Below are 12,063 nucleotides of genomic sequence, written 5' to 3' on the forward strand. Positions count from 1 at the left end.
AATCAATTATTCTTACCTGTTTCTCTTCCATTAAGATGCTCTTTAGAACCTTATTTCTTTGACCAAGTTTACAACATTCCTGTGAAAAGCCATGAAATGTTCTTCCCCATAAAAGGGAGCTGCATTTTTATTAAAAAGTTGATGTACGGAATCTTGGAATCAAATTGTGTGGTCTGGTCTATGTTGTTCAGATTAATTTTACTGACTCATACCATAGGCCGCATCTACACATGATTTTGGAAGTGCATCTTTGGGAATGTATGGGGATGGATTCAAATGGTGTCATGATCTGCAACAGTGAGGGCTAGCAGTTTTTGGGCCTGAACACTGATAAGCTGAAACCAGATAGTCTATTAATTAGAACTAAATACAGATTTGGTTAGAAACATGGGAAGATATTGTAAAGTAGCAGTGATAATGGGAACTGCAGATGCTGGAGAATCCAAGATAACAAAGTGTGGAGCTGGATGAACACAGCAGGCCAAGCAGCATCTCAGGAGCACAAAAGCTGATGTTTCGGGCCCAGACCCTTCATCCTCTTCATCCCTTTTGTGCTCCTGAGATGCTGCTTGGCCTGCTGTGTTCATCCAGCTCCACACTTTGTTATCTTGTAAAGTAGCAATTGTTTTGGTGTTTTGCATCAATGTGTGGACAGTGACCTTTGTGAACATCAGTTCACTTTGTGTTCAATAATTAGTGATTTACATGCAAATACAAATGTCAAAGATTAACAATATTGGTAATGTTTGAGAAGATATCAGTATATGGGAAAGGAAGATTTGTAACATCAGGATGTTCCAAGCATTTTATAGCCAATGCAGCAGCTTTGATACTGTTGTGATGTATAAAAGATAGAAGTGAATTTGCACAAAGTAAGGTTCCACAAACAGCAGTGTAAATCAAACCAAATAATTTATTTTATTTTACAGAGGTTGACCTGAGGGATAAATATTGATCAGGATGAATTCCCCTTCTGCTCTTCATACTTGTACCATGGGGTCATTTATGCCCATTTGAGAGGGCATATCGAGGACTCAGTTTAATATTGCATATGAGTGCCAATGCCTTTGGCAGGACAGTACTGAAGTGTTGGCTTGGATTTTGTAACGAAACAAGTTTTGAGTCCATGACTTTCAAATAACTGAGGCACAGTGCCCAGCAACTGGCGACAGCTAATTATCACAATATTCTACATTGTAAAAATATTATAATCTCAGTGAGAGTTGCTACATTTCAGAACGAGGTCACTTGGCCCATCATGTCTGTATTAATGTGTTGGATTTAAAGTGAGTTCCATGAGATGACAGAAGCAAATACACCATGAGAGAAATAAACTTCCATCAGTCTTCTCAACTTCAGCTTAAGCGTCCCTCTTAATGCCTCAGTCAGTTCTGGCAATGAAGCAGCTGAAAATGACAGAATTGTTATTTTTCTATGTACTTTTTTTAAACCTTCTTCTGACTTATTTGGAACCTGAAGTACAAACATTTCCAGTAGAAATATTACTTTTAAATCTCTTCCATCCCATTCTCTGCTTCCTCGATTTAATCCTTATGATCAATAAAATACATATATCAATAACTTTTACAGAAAGAGTGGAAAAATTTCATCTACTGAAGGTATGTATTTTAGAATAAATTGGAAAGGTAAAACATCCTTCGCATTTCAAAGGATCATTCTCACACTAAATTTTACATGAATATTCAACTAAAGCCTTTGTTTTAGGAACGAGGGGACTGAATAAATCCACTCTCCGATCTTAATGAACCTTTACTGATATTAGCATGTGAAAAGATTCGGATCTTTCAGTTAATCCCAAAACCTTGTCAAACCAGTTTTGCAACAATTTTTATAGTTCCCTCCCTCTTTCTCGCCGGTCAAAGTGACCTTTGTTTTTACCTTGTATCTGCCTCTTGCTCTCCTTTCGTTACTTAGCATTCTGTTCCTACACTTACAGACTTTACAAATAATGGCCTCGGCTTTACCCTGTTCTAATGATGAATCGCGTTGGCATAAAATTCTGCAGTCTTCTATACATGTATTAATTGATTAGTTTTAATGGGGGAATTAAACCATATATTTCAAGTCAATTCACACAATGGTTGACATATTGATGGAGGGAATTAAAAGCGAATTCCTTTTGCCGATATTCACAGAAATAACAACAGTGGATACAGTAGTTGTCCGCTGCCAATTTTATAAATAATACAGATTAGCCAGTCAGAATAACACTGTCAGTGAGATTTCACTAGGTGCAACACATTTACTTACATAAGAACTGTCGAGCATTCAAAATAATTCATTGTCCTTCAGAGTCGAATTGTTTATGAACAGCAACAGTTGAAGATGAGGGCTCGCTTAGTACATTCTCAAGGACAACTAGGGACGATCATTATGGCCTTTCTGTTAATGCCGAGATCATGCAATTTAACTTAGAAGAAAAACACTGGCGCATTTTTGAATGGATTGCTGAGTGTATTTTCATTTTCTGTTACATTTCTTGTCTTCTGCCTTAGTTCTGTTTTTTTATCATTGCTGGGTTTTCTATTATACGTCTTGGGAATTTGCAACAAAGTAATGCAGAGAGTTGCAGGGTTAACAGTCGGAGAGCAAGCAAGCAAGCAAAACGGCAGGTTAAGTTAAAAAGTGGGCTCTGCAGTGGCCAGGATTCTCGATCCGGCCAATCTTAGCTGGTGGGAAATTACAGGATTGATAAAAATCTTGGCATCTTCTAGCCTCACAAAGAGCATTTTTCATCTATCCAAAACACACCACGTTTACCCCACCCTCTCAAATGCACCCTCCAGAGTCTCCACCCGGATGTCCGTGTCAAACTGCTTGAAATCCAATAACTGAGGCATTTTTTTTACAAGCAGGATTTTTTACAAGCAGGATATTTCCTGATCATTTTGCTTAGGACCTGCAGGAATCAGATAAACCAGGAGCGTTTCAGAATTTGACTGTCAATTCACTTATTTCTAAGCGTGAAAAACCTATTCGGCTCTGTCTGTACCGCTGGGCTAACCAGGGTTAAATGAGAAGCAGTATGCAAAAAAATGGGTAAAGAATCCGTATGCTGTGAGCGAAAAAAAAGCATTTGATTATTTTCTAAACTGCGAGAAAAGTTCACCGCTGAGACTGCCAGCTCTCTGGGTGCTGATGAAAAAAATGTTCGCGTAATAAAATTTTAGCCATGCTCTCCTTTTCTTATTGGTGGAGACAAATTATAAGCAATTTTAAACAATTTCAATATGTTTAATGGTCCAAAGTTAAGCTAAACTGTTCCACTCACTGAGTAAACTACTAGATCCGTAAACGGGAACGCTGAACTACCCCAAGAGTGTACTCATTTTAAATTTTGGTTGGAAGCAGGATGTACATGTTTATTACAATTTCAAACAAAATGCTAATGTCATTAAACAAATGAGGTTTACGCAAATTAACTGCATTTTAATATTCCAAAGACTATGACACAGGACATTGTGCAACGAAACATTGGCCAGAAGTATCAGTTGCAAGCGTGCTTTTCATTGCTGCAAATCTCAGGAGAATATTTGTAATTAGTATCATTTGCCTAATACTTCAGGTTAATTAGAATATTTAATTGAATAGCTGTAATCTTCAGAGATGACTATATTATGATCAAATTAGTACCATGGTTACGCACACTGATCACTGCTGCAAAGTGGCTTTAACTTCTGCAGCATGTTGTTTCTCGAGTGTATTCCACACACAGGCGCGCACACACACAAAAAAAATCTGCTTTTTTAACACTCCTGAATTTCAATGAACCATTTGAACTCTGCCATCAACATTTAATTATTTTCGGGAAAAAAATATAAACGTCTCCGCCACAGCTCCCATATGGCGTGTTGGCAAATACAGTTGCCCAGCTTGCAGGGTGGAGCAAGATTTCAAGCGAACACTGAATACAGAGGCTTCTCGCCAAAGACCCCCACCACCCATCCTGCCCTTTTCACTAACCCCCTGCTCCCCTCTCAATGTTTACAAATACAGACCATATGAAGCCTCACAGGAGAGGTTACCAGGAAACCATTCAGATGCTATTAGGTACAGATGAGTTGATTTTTACAATGCAACAATGACTTTAATTCTCTAGTGGCTGAGGCAGAGAATGTCTATTCTGCATTCCGTAACTTTTTTTGACAAACAAAACTTGGGATTCAGGATGTAGGAGCGGGTGGGTTGGGCAGAGGTACTTCCACATGGATGGAAAATGACACCGTTCCTGATCACGGCTGTTTTGTTCAAATTAATGCCATTCATACCAGAGCTGAGTAGAATACCATGAATTGATGACTAACATCTCCAGGTTATGTGCTTCCGGCCATAAGCGCCTTGATGGAGAGTTTGAACCAAAACCGATGCGACCCTTGTTCAAGACATAGAGCAATGTAGTGAACTCCAGATCCCTTATGAGCGGTCCCTCTCTTTTCTGTGGCATATTGGCAAATAATGTCCTGTCAGATCAGTGCAATTTGAACACAACAACTGAAGGAAAACCACTGTAACATTCAGTATCATTCGCTAACCCTGTGATGAAGAGCAGCCTGAGCAGCATTGAATAAACAATGAACATTTAATGTTAACTTTGAAATGATTGGGATCATAAAATCCCTACAGTGTGAAAACAGGCCCTTTGGCCCAACAAGTCCACACTGACCTCAGAGGTGGGACCCAGACCCATCCCCGTGTGAATCATAGAATCCGTACAGTGTGACAACGAGCCCTTCAGCCTAACAAGCTCACACTGACCCTCACAGCACCTTACTGAGATCCATACCCCTATAACCCGCCTAAGCTACACATCCATGAACACAATGGGCAATTTAGCATGGCCAATCCACCTAGCCTGCACATATTGGGATTGTGGAGGAAACCCACGCAGACACGGGGAGAATGTGCAAACTCCACACAGACATTCACCTGAGGGTGGAATTGAACCCAGGTCCCTGGCGCTGTGGGACTGCAGTGCTAACCACTGAATGGCCATGCCACCCCCGCCACTTATCCCACCTGATCTACACATCGCTGAACGCTATGGACGGACACCGTGACACCCCTTTGATTTGAATTGATTCGATTGGACTTATTTCTGTCACATGTTCTGAGGTACAGTGAATAAAAGTGTTGTCTTATGTGCTTTACAGTCAGATCATACTGTATAAATGCATCAGGGTAACAAAACAGAGAGCAGGATACAGTGTTACAGCTGCCAAGAAGGTGCAGAGAGAGGTCACCTTTAACATTAAGGAGGTCCTTAAAAACTCTGGTAACTTTGGGGAAGAAGCTGTTCTTTAATCTGTTTGTACGTGTATTCAAACTTTTACATCTTCTGCCTGATAAAACCGTTCCCTTGTGAAATTAAGCACCAGGAATTTATGCACTTCCATTTTTTTTTGCAACAGGCATATCTGGGTGGGGCCTGAAAGGTGTTATTGTTTGTGGCCATTATTTTGACATTGAAACTATGGTAAATGTTGGTACTTGAAATTGAAATGCAGAGGACTGGAGTCATGAGTTCACCTCTGCTGTGAATTTAAATTTGATTAATTAAATGAATCTGGAATAAATGGTTTGTGGCAGTAATGGTCACCAGATTGCCAAAACCACTCACCTGACCCACTAATGCCCTTAAAGCAATTCTACTGTTCTTTGTAAAAATCAAAGGAACTGCAGATGCAGTAAATCTGAAACAAAAACAAAATTTGCTGGGAAAAATTAGCAGGTCTGGAAGCATTTGTGGAGAGAAATTAGAGTTAGCATGTTGGGTCAAGTTCCGAGGAAGGGTCTCTCGGCCCAAAACGTGAGCACTGATTTCTCTCTAGAGATGTTGCCAGACCTGCTGAGCTTATCCAGTAATTTTTGTTTTTGTCTTACTGCTCATTACCTTGTCTGACTACGACCAAATCCAGACCACTTTATACAGTTGATTGTTAATGTCCTCTGAAAAGCCCCACAATTGTTAGGAAGGCTAGTATTTGCTAGTCTTGCCAACAAAATCATGTATGTAATTTTTTAAAAGCCTTATAAATGACAGGTTAGTGGGAGATAGTTGCACTGTAGTAATATTGTCAGAGTAATACAGAAATCCAAGATAATGCTTTGAGTACATGGGCTCAAATCCCACTATGATAGCTGATGGAATTTTAATTAAATTAATAAATCTGGAATATAAAGTTTGTCCCAGTAAGGGCAACCAGGAAACTATTATCAAATGCCGTATAAACGCATCTGGTTCACGGATGTCATTTTGGGAAGGAGATCTGATATCCTTACTGGGTCTGACCTATGTATGACTCCAGAATCACAGTGATGTGCTTGACTCTCATCTTACCTGAAGGAATTTGAAACAAACAGCGAGCCATTCAGTTTCCTCGACACTTAAAGGATGGGTAACAAATGCTGCTGATGCCATTGAACCCTACCTCCTCTGAAGGAATAAACGTGAGGAATGAAATGAGCACCTTCAAACTAATAAAGATTTTGCAGACATTCACATTTAATCTCATAGAAATATTAGGTAACAAACTCTACCGCGTTGTATAGGGTGCAATGCTGTTATCTTAATTTGGTTGGTTGACCACCACAAGTGTTCTTTGGTGCTAAGGAAGAATAACTGCACAGATCTTAACATTTCTACGATTGAGATGACAACTGGAAGATGTGTCACATTTTACATCAGGTTCCAGAAATTTACACAAGACTCATTTTTTGGATTGTGTATGTTTGAAGTGGAGTAAGGTAAGATAGACTGGGCATGATAAGTATACATTCCCAGCAACTGATTGGTGAAATCTGAACCTCTCCTGATGGTGTTTTATGCCTGGGTCTTATGTACAGCTGGAATCATGATATTAAGAATTATTACCACACAGAACAAGGCCTTTTTCTGAAGAAGAGTCCCAAGCTGAAACATCAGCATTCCTGCTCCTTTGATGCTGCCTGGCCCACTGTGTTCCTGCAGCTCCACACGGTGTTATCTCTGACTCCAGCATCAGCAGTGCTTACCATCTCCAAGGTTTTTTTCTCATTTGTTTCATGGGATGTTGGCATCGATGGCAAAGTGAGCATTTAATGCCTAACCCTATCTACCCAGACAACAGTTAAAATCCATCTGCATTGCTGTCTGCCTGGGGTCAGGTGTAGGTCAGACCGGGTAAAAATGGTAGTTTCCTCTCCCGAAGGAAAATTACCAAACCTGATGATTTTTTTGAACAGTAAGGGACTGTAGTTACATGGTTGTCTTTTGGTTACCATCTTGTTTCAGATTTTTATGGAAGTCAAATTTCACCACCTGCCACGGCGGGATTCAAACACATATTCCCCACAACTTTGGCCTGAAGCTCTAGGTTACAACCCTTTGGATTCAGCCATTATAGTTCTAGTAGCTCTTAGTAGGAGCATTTACCTACCACTCACTTGCTCTGCCCGCGATTTCCGGGCATAGTTGTTGAAGCCAGGAGAGATCCTGACTCCAGATACTCCATGTCCAGGAATAGAACCCCATCTCTAATCCTGGAGCCAGATATTTTCAGTGGCATGGGAAAGGGAGTTGGTTTGTGACCAGCAGCCACCCGTAAATTAAAGTTGCTGGCACTGTTATAAAAAATATCAATTCAAATTCCCCTGTGATTTTTTTGGAGGTCGCCAGGATGGGAACAGCTCCCAGATTTAGCTCTGGTGAGTAAGGTCATTACTCAGAGTGGGAAGTATGTTTCCTGCCTTACGCTTCATCAGACAATGCTCCACTCTGAGATAGCCCTGTGCCACCCAGAAGCTAAGCAGGTTTAGTTGTAAAATGTAGCAAAATTTTGCCAGGTTGGTTTTTACAGAGTCTGATTCCTTCAAAAAGCTGATGGTTTTAAAATAGTGTGATTATTTTGAAAGCCTGATGACCACTCTGAGCAATGTTTTTGTTTCAAATGTCCACCTGTAGGACAGCCAAAAGTGAACATGGGTGAGGCTGGTTGGCGGGATGGTGTGAGGTTGGTATGAGGAGGAGTGGGCTAGGAGGTTGATGGGAAGGCAACAATTGGATTGGGGTGTGATAAAACAGATCTGGATGTTTTGCTTTTTGGTTTAAGCAGTTGATGCTCTCAGCACAGAGATAGGCCTTGAAACAGAGGTGGAAAGCCAGACTCCAACTCATATCCGTCCCCCTAGCACAAAAGCCTCCCCTAAATGGTGATAGGATTATGAAGCCGATAACATTCCCAAATCTAGTCCCTAGAAATTCACAAAAATCTGGGTCTACATTTCGATTTATATAGCCCAGGATCCTCTATAACATTATAACCACTTTCTGAATATGACTTCATACCTTCAGAGATAATAGGACTCCTGCTTGTTATCTCATACCTTCAGCAGTTTTAGCAGTGGCTATGCTGTCAGCAGTTTCTTTGTTCCAGCATCCATTTTAAACTATTTATCCTTTAATTCACAATAACTGTGACACTAACCACTGAATTCCAGAATAACTTCATTAATATTCCAGCTGTTACTGACGTTAAATGTCTAAGCTTCTGCTTCTGCTTGGATAGCCTGGTGTTACCAATCCTTCTTTCTCTACTGGGTTCAAGATCCTGATTAACAGTAATTGAAAATGAAACACTCACCAAGTCTTAACATGAAACACTTGTCTTGACAACAAGATTTTTTTTGGTATTATAACAATGGTTATAAATTACATTAGCTAGTTAAGACTAATTACAAAGGCTATCAGGAGCCAGAGATAATATGTATACCTGAAGTCATCGGGATCGAGAGTTGAATTCTCTGTACTCTAACCAAGAGTATGTGACATCATCAGATTGGGCGGATCTGAACACAATCTCCAACATTAACCCTTTCAGAACTATGACCTTATCCAAACATTTCTCCCCAAGCTTTTCTTCCACATTGTTAACTATTATACATTCAAGGATATGCCTACTTTCACATTTACCATGGCTTCATCTCTCTTCATACCTTTGATTTTGCAAATTAAGAATTCTTAAGGTTTCAGAATTTTTAGAAAATCCCATTTTGTCAAATTTGGAAAATTGATAGGTCTTTGGATTGGAGATTGTTGACTTTGATTCCGACCTCCTGTCAATCAGCTCTTCACTGGAGGGTCTTTTATCTCTTGGATATTCTTTGTGGTAGATGTAATTCCTGCTAAACCCAGTATTAAGTCCAATACCTTATGTGGAACACCCTTGATCTCCTGAATTCCCTTGCAGAGGAATTTTTCCTTTCTAACTCAGGTTCTTACCCCACAGCATCATATGTAGGACATTTCATCTCAGGAACTTTTATCTTGGAAGATGCTGCTCTGTTGAAACAAATACTTTTCTCTTTACAGTGGCCTGGACTTTCAAACCAAGCAGTTCCTTATTCTTGATAACAAATTGTGGAGCTGGATGAACACAGCAGGCCAAGCAGCATCTCAGGAGCACAAAAGCTGATGTTTCGGGCCTAGGCCCTTCATCAGAAAAGGGGGATGGGGAGAGGGTTCTGAAATAAATAGGGAGAGAGGGGGAGGAGTATCGAAGATGAATAGAGGAGAAATAGGTGGAGAGGGGAGTATAGGTTGGGAGGTAGGGAGGGGATAGGTCAGTCCGGGGAGGATGGACAGGTCAAGGGGGTGAGATGCTTATTCTTGACCAGGTCTGCAGACATTGATCTGGCTTGCGTCAAGTTGCATACAGTCAATCTCCATTTTGCTCAAATAAATTCTGAATCTGCTGAAGATTGTCAACATCTGTGTTGAAGCATGTATGCTCTTTGCTTCAAATTGTCGAGCAAGTTGGTTGACTATATTCACGCTTTATGAACATCTTGCTGGTGAACTGGACAGTTCAACATCCCCAATCATGGCACTAGAGGATTACTATTTAATTAACATTATTTATGTCACTGTCATTGATCATTCTTCCTTGAAAGTCAATAGATCGTGCAGGAACATGTGTTGGCTCATGACTCATCAAGTAAAAAACAAACTACTGCTCCAATTTGCTACCTGAATAACTTTAGTTGAAGATTCATCAGTGAGATGAGGTGGGCTATACCACCCTTTCTTGTTCTCAATATTTTCTTTTCCTGGTAAACTTTGCTGATTTTTGCCTTCTCCTTGTTCTATGTTCTAGCTTTACCTCAGTGATGAAAATGATGGAAAATCATTCCACAACTCCCACAGTTTTCTTTCTTGTGGACTGGATGAAACAATTCACTGTGCCAGCTGCACCTTTGAAAGCCTGTTATTCACAGAGAAGTCTTCCCTCTCCTGGATGTGGCAGACAAAGGGATGTCAATGCCCTGCTTTGGTAACGTGATTTTAAAGGCCCTGATGAATGGAATGGAGCCAACTCTGGACTTACCCCTCCCTAGAACTAACAGTAAATGCCACACCATCAGACCATGCAGGCCTGTCTGAGATTGCCACTGGATCAGTGCTGTCTCAGTCATCTGAAAGAACACACAACCCTGTGTGGAGAAAGAAAATATCCACTTTGCCAGGGTAAATGCCACCACCTTCTCTCTGTTACTTCACACTTATTCTATCTCTGCTATTGCACCAACCCACGTCCCCACCACGTGCATTATCATTCTCACTGTTGCCAGCATCCTGCATGGCTTCAGCACTGTCTACTCACCCACTTGGGACCTCCGTGCCTGCATCTACAGTCACTGTGCTTTACACTTACATCTTCCCTAATACCTGACTGTAATTCAAGAAAGAAAGCAACCCACAATAGAGCAAGAGGAATCAAGATGTGGTGTGGATTTCCCAATATTCAGCTCCTAACCTCTTATATGGAGAGGATTCTGACTCTAACCACATTGAGCAGGCCTTGGACTAGTTTTGGAGGCTGCCCTTCACTTACTGTGCCAGAAGCCCCTGAATGAAGGCTACTTCCAAGACATGACTAAGGCCTGCTGACGACTTTGACAAGCTTTCTGGACAAGGTCTGTGTTAAAGAGCAAGTCAAGATGGTAGTGATATGAACCTGGTATCTCTGGGGCAATATGCAAAATGGCAAGCCAATACAAAGGATGCTGTGAAGATCTAGATAGGGTAACAGCGAATGTGAACTGCGACGGTGAGCAAAGAGTGAGGAGATGCAGCCTGCTCCATTCATGAGCGAGATGCAGCATTACAATGATGGTTACCAACGCAGCACTGAAGTGCCAAAGCAGCCTGTAAGTGGATCAGAGATGTGCCATGAAGCTTCTGAGAGGTCAACCTTCTGACGAAGGGTCTAGGCCTGAAACGTCAGCTTTCCTGCTCCTAAGATGCTACTTGGCCTACTGTTTTCATCCAGCTCTACACCTTGTTATGTTGGACACCAATGTTCATGGATAGCAGGTGAGGGTGATCAGTCTCCAAAGAGCATGTTCTGAGATCTTTCTGCTCAATGTCCAATATGGAGGTCATTCAGAGCAAGTATTGAGCCATATCTACCAGATTCTGACCCTGGTTTCTTTGGTGAGTTTTCCTGACTTGCTTGATAGGTTTGGAAAGATGGGACGATGGATATTAATGAGGTGAGATGTGCCATCAACAAAGCATTTTAGCAAGCGGTAATCCCCCTTAATTAGCAACTCACTGCTGCCTCGTGAGAGCCTCATTGTATCGTTTGTGGAAAACATAAAAGGAGCTGTGATCTGCTCGCAGCATCAGGATAGATTTTGCAGCACTCGATGCCTGATTTTGCCAGAAATATAATAGCCCACATCACTCACACCTCGACAGGATCCGAATCTTTCTCCTTTTTGCTTTCCATGACATGTCAAGGAAGCTCAATTAATTCATTCACTGGGTGTCCTTTTACCAGTTAGTTAACAACAGTTCATTTCTGAAACAATTGTTCTCAAGGAACTAGTCGAACACTTCCTGCTGCATCAAGACATGGATGCAGCCTCAAAAGTGTGAAACACCGATTATGAATTATATGCATATTTTCAACCTTCTTTATGTTGCACTGTGACTTCTAGCATACATTTAGTCTTGAGTTGTTCCCCTAGGTGTATGTAGTTTTATGTCTGTAGACTGTAGTT

At 40.9% G+C, this 12,063-nt stretch overlaps 1 long non-coding RNA gene across 1 annotated transcript; it reads right to left on the minus strand.

The window, feature by feature from the left end:
• Positions 1-945: 945 nt before the first annotated feature.
• On the minus strand, positions 946-8,802 carry LOC125452040 (uncharacterized). Its single transcript, XR_007247444.1, has 3 exons — positions 8,769-8,802; positions 6,359-6,454; positions 946-1,406 (listed from the first exon to the last, which is right to left on the minus strand). It is a non-coding gene; the product is annotated as an uncharacterized LOC125452040 (long non-coding RNA).
• Positions 8,803-12,063: the final 3,261 nt, after the last annotated feature.

The sequence above is a fragment of the Stegostoma tigrinum genome, chromosome 5, assembly GCF_030684315.1.
Source record: "Stegostoma tigrinum isolate sSteTig4 chromosome 5, sSteTig4.hap1, whole genome shotgun sequence".
NCBI lineage: Eukaryota > Metazoa > Chordata > Chondrichthyes > Orectolobiformes > Stegostomatidae > Stegostoma > Stegostoma tigrinum.